Source organism: Leptinotarsa decemlineata, unplaced genomic scaffold (assembly GCF_025532065.1).
Source record: "Leptinotarsa decemlineata unplaced genomic scaffold, Ldec_3_MD MMD2_tig00026294_RagTag_RagTag, whole genome shotgun sequence".
Classification (NCBI taxonomy): Eukaryota; Metazoa; Arthropoda; class Insecta; order Coleoptera; family Chrysomelidae; genus Leptinotarsa; species Leptinotarsa decemlineata.
The window spans coordinates 2,475,955-2,489,257 of record NW_027412674.1 but is presented as its reverse complement, the minus strand read 5'-3'; the positions used below and the strand labels follow the sequence as shown (position 1 = coordinate 2,489,257).

Below are 13,303 nucleotides of genomic sequence, written 5' to 3'. Positions count from 1 at the left end.
ATTTCTTTGGGTGACCGTCAACTTCATGTTTGTTGCAACGATATTTAACAGAACTCTAGAATAAAACAAAAACTCTTTTCAACAAGGCAAATACTTTACTAACTAAATGTTCCAAGTAAATTTTACAAATACACTTTAATTTGATAAAAAATACTCCAAACTAATTTGATTGTGGCTACTTCAAATACATATTGAATCAAAATAGTAAAAATATGTATCATACTGGGGTAATTCAAAATTTGCCAAAAGAAAAAAATATCGAATTGCAGGCCAAATCAAAGTGTATTTATAAAATTTACTTAAATTTTTATTTTTTTAGGTGACAGTAAACTTCATGTTTACTGCAACGATATTTAGCAGAACTGTAGAATAAAATAAATACTCTTTTTAACGAAGTAAATACTTGACTAACTGAATGTTTATATGAATAAACTGTCAATAAAAGTATAAAATTTCTTTTATTCTGACAACAATGCCTCAACTAGAACAGATATCAAAAATCTATCGCGTACAGCCATGAACAAAAACCACATTAGCCCTAAAACAATACTGTAGTTTGATAGTGTGGCTTCTCAAAACTTGCCTGTAAAACGTTTTCATATTTGTTCTTAATTAAAAATGCCTCGCCCAGTATTATTAACGTTAACTGAAAAAGCAGAATTAGTTTTAATCTGTGGTGATATAGTTATAAAACAATGCGCGAAGCTGCAAATATTTTCAACGAGCGGCATCCAGACAAACAAATTTGCTATTCAAGTGTAAGTAGAATTTTAAAGAATTTCAAACAGACCAGCTCACTAGAATATAAACATAATACGGAGCGTACGAAACCTGTATGCACAGAAGAAAACCAGCTTGACGTACTTCAAGCAGTAGTAGAAAATCCTAAAAGGTCCACCCAAGAAATTAGTGATTATACTGGCATTAAAAAAACCTCTGTGAAGCGTATTCTCAAGAAACATAAGTACCATGCTTACAAACCAACATTCATTTGTAAATTTCAAGAAAGATACTATGATTTGAGATATGATTTTTCCATGTGGATTCAGAGTGAAATAGAAGAACAACGAGATTTTCATCGATGTATTTTTAGAGATGAATCTACTTTTACAACAGATGGGGTTCTATCATCACAAAATTGCATATAGTGGTCAGATGTCAACCCAAATTTTATTATTGATAACAAAAATCAATACTATCAGAAAACAAACGTTTGGTGTGGTATATTAATTGATAAATTACTAGGTTCGTTTTTTTTGCGAGAATTTGAATGATGACAGGTACTTTTTGGAAACTGAAATCTGTTGTTAAGTTATCTACTGTATTTCTCTGTACTATCACTTATTGGTTCTTTTTTGTTCATGGCTATCCGCGATATATTTTGACAATTTATTCATATGAAAATTAAACTCAGTGAAGTATTTGCCTTGTTAAAAGAGTATTTTGTTTTATTCTAGAGTTCTGTTAAATATCGTTGCAACAAACATGAAGTTGACGGTCACCTAAAAAAAATACAAATCCAAGTAAATTTCACAAATACACTTCAAATCGATAAAAAATACTCCAAACTGATTCGATTGTGGCTACTTCAAATACATATTAAATCAAAATAGTAAAAATATGTATCATTTCAAAATTTTCCAAAAAAAAAAATTCGAATAGCAGGCCATGACTTCGTATCTGAACATAACTTTCAATTCTAAGCAACTTTTCTCTTCAACATATTTCAAAATTTTTTGAAATAAGGGTACTTTACTCTTGAACGAACTTTATATTTTTTGGCCTATCCTGTATGGTGTTTATCATAAAGCCATGTCAGGTACATTTGGTATAGTTTTGGAACATGCACCAACTTTTGTCAAGAATAAAATTTTCTGAGAAATCGCTAATAAAAAAGTTTCCCATTTGTTGCACACTTAGTGGACCACACTGTATAGATTGAACAAAAGTAGGTGCCCCTTATTGAAGTATTTTGTTATTATTGGGTATACGGAATCATCGAAACTGACAAACTCCACATTCATTATAGCTTGAGAGAAATCTAAGTGACGCTTTCATTGAAATAACATGCTTCTGACGGAAATCTAACATATAATGATTTTTTTCTGGTACAACATAGTATTTGAATTATGAAGGTAGACATCAATTCTTATAAGCGAATCAACATATAAAACATGTTAACGTCTTCCCAGAAAATACTCTCGCCCATGCCTTCCTCATATGTTTGTGTATTCGACGCGACTTGTGGCATTATCCAGTAATTATAAATATTTGGAAACGCATTGGCCTAGTTTTCTGACCTTCTCAAGACTTCAGAATTCACAACACTTGCCTTTTTTCTATAGAGTTATTTGAGAAGTGAAACATATAATCAACTCTCTGCTGATGCTTACAACATAACATATTTCCATGTGAGACATGGAAATATTTTTTTTAGTAATATGCTTAAAAGAACAGATTACGACAGAAACTAATATGGCATAATGTAAAAATAAAAATAACGAGTTTTTTCCAGAAAATGATGATTGTTTAACGTATTCGAAAATACACTTTATCGTGAGATTTTCAATAAACGATTTTACAAAAACGCAACACGTGTTTCGCCATACAATTGCTTTTCCGGGTGTGTCTTTACTAACTATATTCTATACAATTCAATGCTCAATATACCTAATTTTACAATTTGAACTACCAAGATTTCAAGTTCCTGAGTTTTACATGAGTTTGTAATGAAATAAATTACCTGAGCTCATGTCCCAGTTTTCACATTTGAAAAATATTTAGTAACGGGAAATTATCCAATTCTAATTGATCATTCAGTAAATTACCCGAATTCCTGAATCTATTGATTTCTAAACAATCTAGAAGGTTGAGTTTCAAACTCTTCTCTTCTAAATGTAACACGTCATATTCATGCTAGAACTAGTGTCCTTCTGCTGAAAGGTGGTTTGCAAATGTGTTTGCAAAATCTATTTACAAACTGACAAAATTCAATACAATCTTCAAACCCCAACTTTGCCCCTTGGACAATATTCAATACAATCTGCAAACCCCTATTTTTGCCTCTTGGGTGTGGGTATTCCTGGTTCTCTTTCTTGATGCTCATATACGCTATACAAAGAACCTACCTGCATATCTTGAGATTGTAGGTCCAGTAGCTATACGTTAATCTAAGAGTGTCAGTCAATCAATAGGTACCTACTTATACAATATTGAATAGCATCAGCAGAAAAAAGCTGAAGGGATTAGAATGAAATACATTGGTAATCTTACAGATCCTACTTATATTATGAATGCGTAAAGTCTGTGAGGATTGATGAATGTAGTGTATGTAGTGTATTCACTTTTTCACGCCCAAACAGCTCAACGGATCCAAATATAAGTTGGTATATAGATAGATCATGACCTGGAATAACACATATGGTAGGGGTCCACGGTAATGCGGGTGAAACAGCGGGGAACAGCTAGTATTGTATAAGTGGGTACCTATTGATTGACTAACACCCTTATATTAACGTACTGCCGAAGCTACTGATCTTAAAATCTTGAAATATGCAGGTAGGTTCGGCGTTCGGCGATAACGCTTCATTGCTTAGACCACCCCTCTACCCCCGCGCATCGACCCCCGTTGTCTTACAGTGGACGCGACGCGTAGTGGTATCTATTTTTATAAGAATTTGACAGATATTCCAAAATGTGCTATGGCTTAGTATTTTGCATTTAGTGGCTACCACATAAGAGGTAGGCTTTTATTCAGAACTATTCGAGATAAACAATCTAACGATACATTATCTTCATGTAACTCCAACGGTATAGGCAGCGCACGCCAAGATACCTCCCAGGAAGCAAAAATTTTTTCGACTTACTCAATACTTATCGTTATATTTTGACCATATGTATGAACTGTATTATAAGCTGTATTTATGTGAAGTTTCATCTGAATCTTCACCATTCGTGATTGAATTTTTTCGTATGAGTTCAGGCTATTATATGGTATGTTTAGGCTATAGTTTGGTTTCATTTTGAGTGGAGTACCCAGTTCCAAGACCAATTTTGAAATTTGTTAAATTATTTTGTCATTTCATGAATACACTAAGACATCTGAAATAGGCTTTCTCGTATATTTTAGAGAATATCGCAGGTACGAGTATCTTTATCTTTTTTTCAAGCAGTGGAATAAGCACTGCGATTGAGGAAGGTGACTTATTCCAGTGACTTCAAAGAGCAAACCAATTCTAAGGTATCCTCTACACTACTTGCGAAGTTAATCTAGAATAGTACTTTGTTCAATTGTGCTGTGCGTGATTATGTATAAACACACACTTCAGACTGAGATCAACTTGAATATTACTGGAGTTTTATCCCAACATCAAGCCGTTATTTTAACACCTCGACACGTGTTTCGATCACCAAGTGATCATCTTCAAGAGGCAGATTGAACTGTTCAATCTTCTTCTTGAAGATGATCACTTAGTGATTGAAACACGTGTCGAGATGTTAAAATAACGGTTTAGTGTTAGGATAAAACTCCAGTAATATTCATTACTATACCATAGTTTCCAAAAAGTGCACCACAAGTGGGATCAACTTAATCGAGGTAACTTTGCGACGAGTCCTGTCCTGTCAGCGACAACAAATTCATTTTCTTGTATAGTTCAAATAAACGATATAGTGCACCCTACCTTCCAGCAGTTCCCCTTTAATAAAATAGATAAGGAGCTAACTAATTTTGTCATCCAGTAATCATTTCTGAGTATATAAGAATCACAATAACTATATTATATATATATATATATATATATATATATATATATATATATATATATATATATATATATATATATATATATATATATATATATATATATATATATATTGTTTGCCCCTATTTTTTGAGTGTTGTGTCCACGAATTATTTCATTCTTGATTTGTATCATACACACTCGATAAAATCTCTATCTGTATTTATATCATGGACCCGGATGTCACGCAGGTAGCTATAGCTGCCTACGTGGTCATGTTAGATGTAGCCTAGGAATTCTAGCTCTTCTAACTGGAACCACAAATGTGCGGTTGGCTTGTGTTGTTGACTCCGTGCGTATGTGTTGTTTCCTGCTTTCGGCAAACAAGTGTTGCCCATCTTCACACTTGGCTGCACCGCGCTGATGAGGCCAATAGCCAGAAACACGTGTCCGCGGTTTGCCCCTATTTTTTGAGTGTTGTGTCCACGAATTATTTCATTTTTGATTGGTATCATACACACTCGATAAAATCTCTATCTGTATATATATATATATATATATATATATATATATATATATATATATATATATATATATATATATATATATATATATATTCTCCGTTTCACTATCACTGTCGTCATTTAAATCAATAATGAATTTATTTCCACCATTGATATGGAAGTGTACAATCTCCATAGAGTCTTTTTCAACTAAAATTACTTCTTCTTCTTCTTCTTCAACTAGCTCTATCACCTTCTTATCAAATATTGGAAAATCATTTTTACGCCTAATGCTTTGTTTCAATTTTTCGCAAATCAACTCGATGGGTTTGAAAACACAAAAATAAGGGGGAAGTCTCAATATGGTGTGTCCATACTTTTCAGCAATACTCTCAAGGGCATACACTGTTTCAAATGTTTTGTCTGTAAAACTTCAAGTAGTTGGTTTTTGGTATAGTTATCTTCAAAATACAAATTGTTATCCATTAAAAAACTTTTTATTTCATTTTTCCTCGAATTTTTATTCGGTACTTTGATGAGCTGTCGCGAATGATAGGAAGCGTTGTCAAGAACTATCACACTATTCGCATCCAAATATGGGACCAATGTGTTTTCAAACCATTCCTTAAAATTATTAGCTTCCATATTCTTATGATAGTCAACATCAAGTTTTTTTCCACATAGTTTCAAAGAATTCGGAACCCATCCTTCACTTCCTCCGCACTGCACAATGATTAGTCTCGATCTTTTGTTTGCAGGCATGTTAGGCGTACGCATTTTCGAACCATCCTTCCAACCTTTCATAACTGTGTCGTGAGTGTCATACCAAGTTGCATTCATAAGGTTTGTTTTAGACTATTTTATGTACAGTTGAGAAAGGAATTTCGGTCAAATCCGAGGTTGCTTGTAATATTTTTTTTCCCTCGAAACCAAACTTAATATGTAGATTCTTATATACATTGAAACATACTCTCCGTGTTTCAATATTCAAATGCATCTGAATCTTATTCACTGGTATCTCTTTTTCGAATTGTTCACCAGCGCTATTGGAATCACTACACAGGAAAAAGTCTGCGTTGTTATCACACTCGTTATTACTATTAGTACTTGTCCAAGGACACCACATTTTAAACAAATAACAAAAATTTTAGGTAATTATAACTTCACCAATATCGAATTTCAACACTCAAATCGCGATCAGTTCCTGAACTGAACATTGACGACACAATGGCGGTACTCATCGCTACATTCTATTGGACACCGTAACATGACATCAAATTTAATTTTATGACTCTTCAGCCAATCATAAAACTCGGTTAGTAAAAATTATCCAATACGCCAGTTCTTCAGTCCATGTGGATTAATTCGTAGCGGCATTATTTCCTTTTATTGGTTTTTTTGGCCTTTGAGTTCGCCGATAGTTTTAAGAATTACTTTATCAGTTACTTCGACTATAAATCTACTATTTTATAAAAACATAATTCCAGTGAATCAAATGAATATCACCGACTAGTTTCCTGTCCTACGATGCACTGAGCTCCCAAACCAAAATGTCATTAACAAAAACTTTTACTCTTTACAGGAGATGACTGTTAACCCAAACCCACTCCATTATTCGATTTTTACTAGTGGAATCGAAGCCGACCGCGAAGCAAGAGAATATCGTCGAGGGAGTACCATCGTCTATTGTTCGAAATAATTGCCTGAGAAGTAATTAAAAGGTGCCGGTAAGTGCGCGTAACAAGTGACGATCGAGGAAGTTTCATCTGCAGTGGGAAAAAGTGAGTATGAATAAATAAGGTTAGGATAGTTTGCATAGGGATCTGAAAAACATGATACCGATTATTTATTAGTCGCGTCAAGGAATAAGTTATAACAAACAATTCTCGGAATTTTTCAGAAACAGCTCTAATCTAGTGACAACGTAACTTTGAATAAAATTTGGTACATAAATTCCTACAGGCAAATATTCATCAGTATTGTAAGGCTCTATAGTCTATATTACATGAGAATTTTTTTACAGATTTTAGAAATCTGTTAGCAACGACAATATCTTTTATGTTTTTCGGAAGATTATTATAAAATTTCATTTCAGTATAGATAGTGCTACGTTCATATAGGGATTTTGCATGGATGGGATATGAAGTCTTTTTCGTCTTGTTTCATAAATAATCGGTTTGCGATGTATGTCAAAATGGCCTGGATGATTGATGATAAATTTTGTTGATTCATAGATATAGATTGCTGACACAGTAAGTAGTTCTCACAATACGACTGGCAATATGCTAGTGCAGTAATTGATGAGGACAAAATAAGATGGGCTATATCGGGATTTTCCCCCTTCAAGTCACCAGGACCTGACGGTATAAGACCAGCCCTACTTCAGTGGGGACTTGACACTCTTATGCGCACCTGGTTGGAATATTCAGAGCCTCTCTAGCTCTGAGGTATATTCCCAGTAAGTGGAGAGAAGTAAGAGTAGTATTTATACCCAAACCAGGTAGGATGGACTACACCCTACCAAAAGCATTCCGACCAATTAGTCTCACATCGTTTTTCTTAAAAACCATGGAAAGGCTATGTGAGCGGTATATAAGAAATGAAGTACTTGTTAACAACCCACTTCATCCAAATCAGCATGCATATACCCCGGGAAGGTCTACTGATTCGGCCCTTCACCATGTGGTTGGCGGAATCGAGAGATCATTGGACAACAAAGAATCCACCCTGGGTATATTCATAGATATCGAGGGAGCGTTTGACAAAAAAACCTTTCCAACAATTACCCAGCAAGTACACTCCAGGAATGTACCCCTGGTAGTAGGAGAATGGATACTCCAGATGTTCTCTAGCAGAGCAATAAGTATTAATGTAGAAGACATCACAGTGAAAGGACTGGTCATGAGGGGATGTCCACAGGGAGGGATCTCATCACCCCTCCTCTAGAACATAGTTCTGGATACCCTTATTAATCACCTTAACAAAAATGGATTCTACACAATTGCATACGCAGATGACATAGTTATCTTGCAGACCGGCAAATTTGTAAACACACTGTGGGATAGAGCGCAGGATGGGCTCAAATTAATAGAAACATGGTGTAAGGAACACTCACTGTCGATCAATCCTAAAATTACTGAGATGGTCCTTTTCACCAGGAAAAGAAGTTTGACGGGCTTAAAACCTCCCGAAATCTTCAAAAGCAAACTAAACTTCTCTGAAGAGGTGAAATACCTTGGTACTATCCTCGACAAGAAGCTAACATGGAATTCTCATCTACAGATTAGAGCAAAAAGAGCATACGTGGCTTATGAGCAATGTCGGAGGACAGTGGGACGCGCATGGGGTCTTTCACCCCGTGTGGTCACCTGCAATAATAAGACCTATGTTAACGTATGGAGCCATTGCATGAGGACCGAAAGGTCTACAAGCAACGGCCATCCAAAAATTATATCAAATACAGCGACTGGCTTGTTTAAACATCACAGGAGCCATGAGAACAACACCAACCGCGACAATGGAATTAATCACGGGTCTGACCCCTCTGGACCTGTACGTTAAGAAGGTTGCGTTAATGGCCATGGTACGATTGCGCACGGCTGGTGTAAACCTCAAAGTAGGAATGGGTCAATTGAGGCTGGGCCTATGGCGGCAAACGCTCACTGCGCAACCTCTGCTGCAGGCAACAAGTGATGCAATTGAACCCAAGTTTGTGTTTAATAAACCCTACAAAATACAAATTAAGCAGAACACAGAGTCAGATGCTACAAATGCAATACAAATTTATACAGACGGCTCAAAAACCAAAGAAGGCTCAGGATGTGGAGTATACTCCAGGTCACTAAACCTGAGGATTAAGTGGGGAATGGGAAGAAATACCAGCGTGGTCCAAACAGAACTGGCTGGTATCTCAATCGCCACAAAAGAAACAACCAAGAAAGGAATTTCTGGCAGAAACATAACAATCTGCACTGATAGCAGACAAGCACTATTAGCCTTGAACAGACAGCGTGTTACCTCAGGGCTAGTACTAGAGTGCCACCAAAATTTAGTCAAAGCCTCGGTAGATGATAACATTATCCTGAAGTGGGTTGAAGGGCACGGCAAGAGTAAAGGTAATCGCATTGCCGACTCTTTAGCCAAGGAAGCGGCTGGACTAAGAATTTTAGGACCCAGTGGCACCCACGGGCTGATGACTTCGACAATTGTGAAACTAGTCAAATGTTACACCCATGCTCAATCCTTAGAGAGATGGGATGAAATCAAAGGATGTAATCTTGCCAGGATCACCTTGAGCGACCCTGGCAAGCTGATTTCTGACTGGCCACTGTCAACTAAGGGAACACCTCCATAATATGGTGCTAGTAGGCACACATCTATGCAGGATGTGTGAACAGGAAGATGAGACTGTCAGGCATGTCCTGTGCGAGTGCCCGGAGTTATCGTCAATAAGAGAGTGTGTGTTCGGCGAATCTTGGCCTACACCTGCCGATATAAAGAAGATGTCTCCCTGCGACCTGTCCACCTTCCTGGAAAGGACAGGATGGACGATGACCTAGGAGGACAACTCCTCGGGAGGATGTACAATGGGTCACATGTGGCCTAAGTGCGTGGGCTTACACTCACCCTCCCTACTCTACAGATACAGATACAGAAGTAGTTTGTTGATCTTAAAGACTCCTTTGCAGGAATATCTTGTATTCATATTGAAGATTATTCTGATAACATAACATAACATAGGAACACTCTATTCAACCCATAATATGAGCGTCAGATGATTTTCCCTAGTCTCATCCCCTAAGCGGAGTAAAAATTCGCATGATATACTGTTACTAGTGCTTCCAAATCAAAATTTTTTCAGAACTCCAATGGTGTATGTTACCGAGGATTGTTTTTGGCAAAGGTTGTCTATCTGACTAGTCCAACTTAAAGTATCATCAATGTACCTATATGCCTAGAAACTTAATTGAAGTATTACAATTGATTTTTTTTATTGTGCATAATTATGTTTTGTGGTGTTTCTATACTGTTATTGATTTTGAACATGATACAATTTTTTTTCCATCGTTCAGAACTAACTTTGAATCTTTTATCAAAAAGTACTTCTCAACATTGTTCTTAAACCATGAAAGTTTTGGCTGCTTCACAGAACATCTGATAATTATTGAAATTTATAATGGAATTATTTTTCCTCTCATTATTAAAAGTGGATGTAGTCTCAAATGAAGTGAATTCATGAATGAAGAGACAATGGTTCGATGTTTATTTCATTAATATGGTTTTCGTTAAATGAACTTTTTGTGAAACATTATTTTTGACTGTTTAAAAAAGCATGTTTTATCATCAACTCTATTAACACATGAATGTCCTCTGCTACGAGAAATACAGCATGGGCGTTACCATCGGGAGATGATTGTACAATTGAATGATCAGCATTGACTCCAATAAATTTAATTTTTGCCCAGTTTTTTGGTAAGGAAATAATTCAATCTAATTTTATTTCTCCTGTTTCTTGGAACTTTTTTTAGTGTATTTAGAGGAATGTATCCTCCAAATAAATAACTTATTGAAATATAACTTGTATATCGACGATTTTCCTCAGATGCTTTAGTTTCATCTTCAAAAATTTCAACGGTGATGAATGAATATATCACAAAACCACGAAGAACTAAGGTTTGATATGATTATTATACATATTGTTTAAACAATGTCAATAGTTCAGTCCCTGCTCCAACAGGTTTCTTATTTCAAATATTATGAGAGAACAAGAATTTGAAGAAAAATGAGAGCTCTTAAATGAAATGAAAATAAACACTTTTACAGGTCGTGAAATGAAAAATTTTCCAGTGGTATTCAGACAAAAGTGTTTTTATTCATTTTATTTAAGTGATCATGAATAACCATAAGATAAACAAGTTATCAATCACACGTATTAAAAATGAGAGCTGCCTCGGAGAACTTTGAAAGAAAAGACTCCGTCGATTCGAATATAAACACATAAATCTTCCTCTTGAATTACTCCATTTGGTGAAAATCCTTTCGGTAGTTTTTGAATTTATCGCGTTCAAGCAGACAAACACGACGGGGAACTATAGTTCATAATATGAAGTGATGTCTCTCCAGTTCACATGTGAAATTTTCAGTAAGTTTAACAGAATAATAAATATAAAAATTCGTTTTTGTAACAAACTTCACACAGGAGTTACAAAGTTGAGCGTGATAGAATTCCGTTGCTTTATTAAAATTGGAAATTCGAAAGAATAATATATGCTTCCGAGTCAATCTATGATTTAAAGTAATATCGCTCTTTCTTTCTAATGTAATTTTCCAACATTTTCAAATTGTCATATTCAATACGGCGTTCATCAAATAATTTATTGTATAATTATTACAAAAATATTCAAATGAAGCTTGTATACTTTCAATAAATATTCGTCATAATGTAAAAAAGTATATGTAAAATAGATATTATTATTGATAATTCTATTTTTATTTGAGCATACACACACAAAGTGAAGTGAATCCATGAAGAGTTCAAGTTTTGATAAATGATTAATGAAGAATAATAATCACCCTTCAGTGACATATTTAAATTTTGATTGATGCGTTTGAATAGAATTTCATCACTTATCGTTTATTATCAGTTATCATAACTCTGCTAATCTATGAAAATGTAACTCACTTGAAAAGTTCGTGGCTAACACACAGATGGCGCTACTGATATCACATCCATATAATTTTCAGTTAACCCTTACCTTCAAAAAACACGTGTACAAGTTTCACAGCTGTCGGACTAATAGTTTGTGGGATAGAAAATTTTGGGTGAAGCCTTTTGTTAGTTTGAAGGAAATGGATAAAACGGGATTTTGAATAAAGCATTGCTTTTTGGCGGACAAAATACTGTTAAAGCCAAAGCTTGTCTTGATAAACATAATTCGGACTTTGCACCAATAAAATCAACCATTGACATTTGGTTTGCTGAATTTAAACGAGGTGAAGTAAGCACCGAGGACGATGCACTCCGTCTTGCCCCAAAATATCAAAGTAACGTGCATGAATATTTGTTTAGTTATGCGAAGGCTCTGTTCAAAGTGGGTGCTGCGCGAACTCACAATCAACCAAAAACAACAACGAATTGATGATATTGAGCAGTATTCGAAGCTGATCCACCATGAAAAAACAAATTTATGCGTGGATATAAGACAGTAGATGGAACATGGTTCCATCATTTCACATCAGATTCAAAATGATCGTTATCTGAATGGACTGCACGTTGTGAACCGACTCCAAAACAAGCAAAGACGCAATACTCTGCTGGCAAGGTTATGGTATCAGTATTTTGGGATGCGCATGGTATAATATCCATCAGAAGCGACTAATACATAGCGTTATTGGACATTTTGAAGGCCGAAATCGCGGGGAAGCGGCTCCATTTCATTAGCACAATGTGCCGTGCCACAAATTAATGAAAACGATGGCAAAATTGCTTGGATTGGGCTTCAAATTGCTTTCGCATCCACCGTATTTTTCAGATGTGGCCCCTAGCGACTTTTTCCTGTTTTTAAACCTCAAGAGAATGCTCTCTGGAAAGAAATTTATCGTTGATGAAGAGGTATTCGTCGAAACCCTATTTTGATACTAAAGACAAAACGTACTATAAATATAGCATCGAAAAATTATACAACCGCTTTAATCGTTGCATCGCCCTCGATGGCAACTATATTGAATGAAAAAATCAAGTTTAATCATTTATTTTCTATGTTAGCCTACGAACTTTTCAGCCAATTAACATCATTCAATACTTTCGTTATCAATTTTACTATGTATATGTAGCCACATCTGGTGTACCACGAGGGTCAAACAATATAACATCATGTTCTAATGATTGCGAACGTCTCGTCCTGAATGCAACATGGTGTCGGAAGAATAATCTGCCTCCCAACATATCCAAATGTAATGTAATGTCTTACCCACTGAAAACGAATCTGACATTACACAACTACGTCATAAACAATTAAGTTCTGGAGCGTCCTGACACACTTTTGATTCATTGATCTC

At 35.4% G+C, this 13,303-nt stretch overlaps 1 protein-coding gene across 3 annotated transcripts in view; it reads left to right on the top strand.

Annotated features, from left to right (window-relative positions):
• The window catches only part of nemy (cytochrome b561 family member no extended memory), a 306,149-nt gene that overhangs the window by 37,282 nt on the left and 255,564 nt on the right, over positions 1–13,303 (top strand). For all 3 annotated transcript variants that reach the window (XM_074180148.1, XM_074180147.1, XM_074180146.1), the window contains exon 2: positions 6,828–7,026. The gene's annotated coding sequence lies outside the window, so the exon portion shown is untranslated. The remainder of the gene's footprint in view (positions 1–6,827; positions 7,027–13,303) is intronic.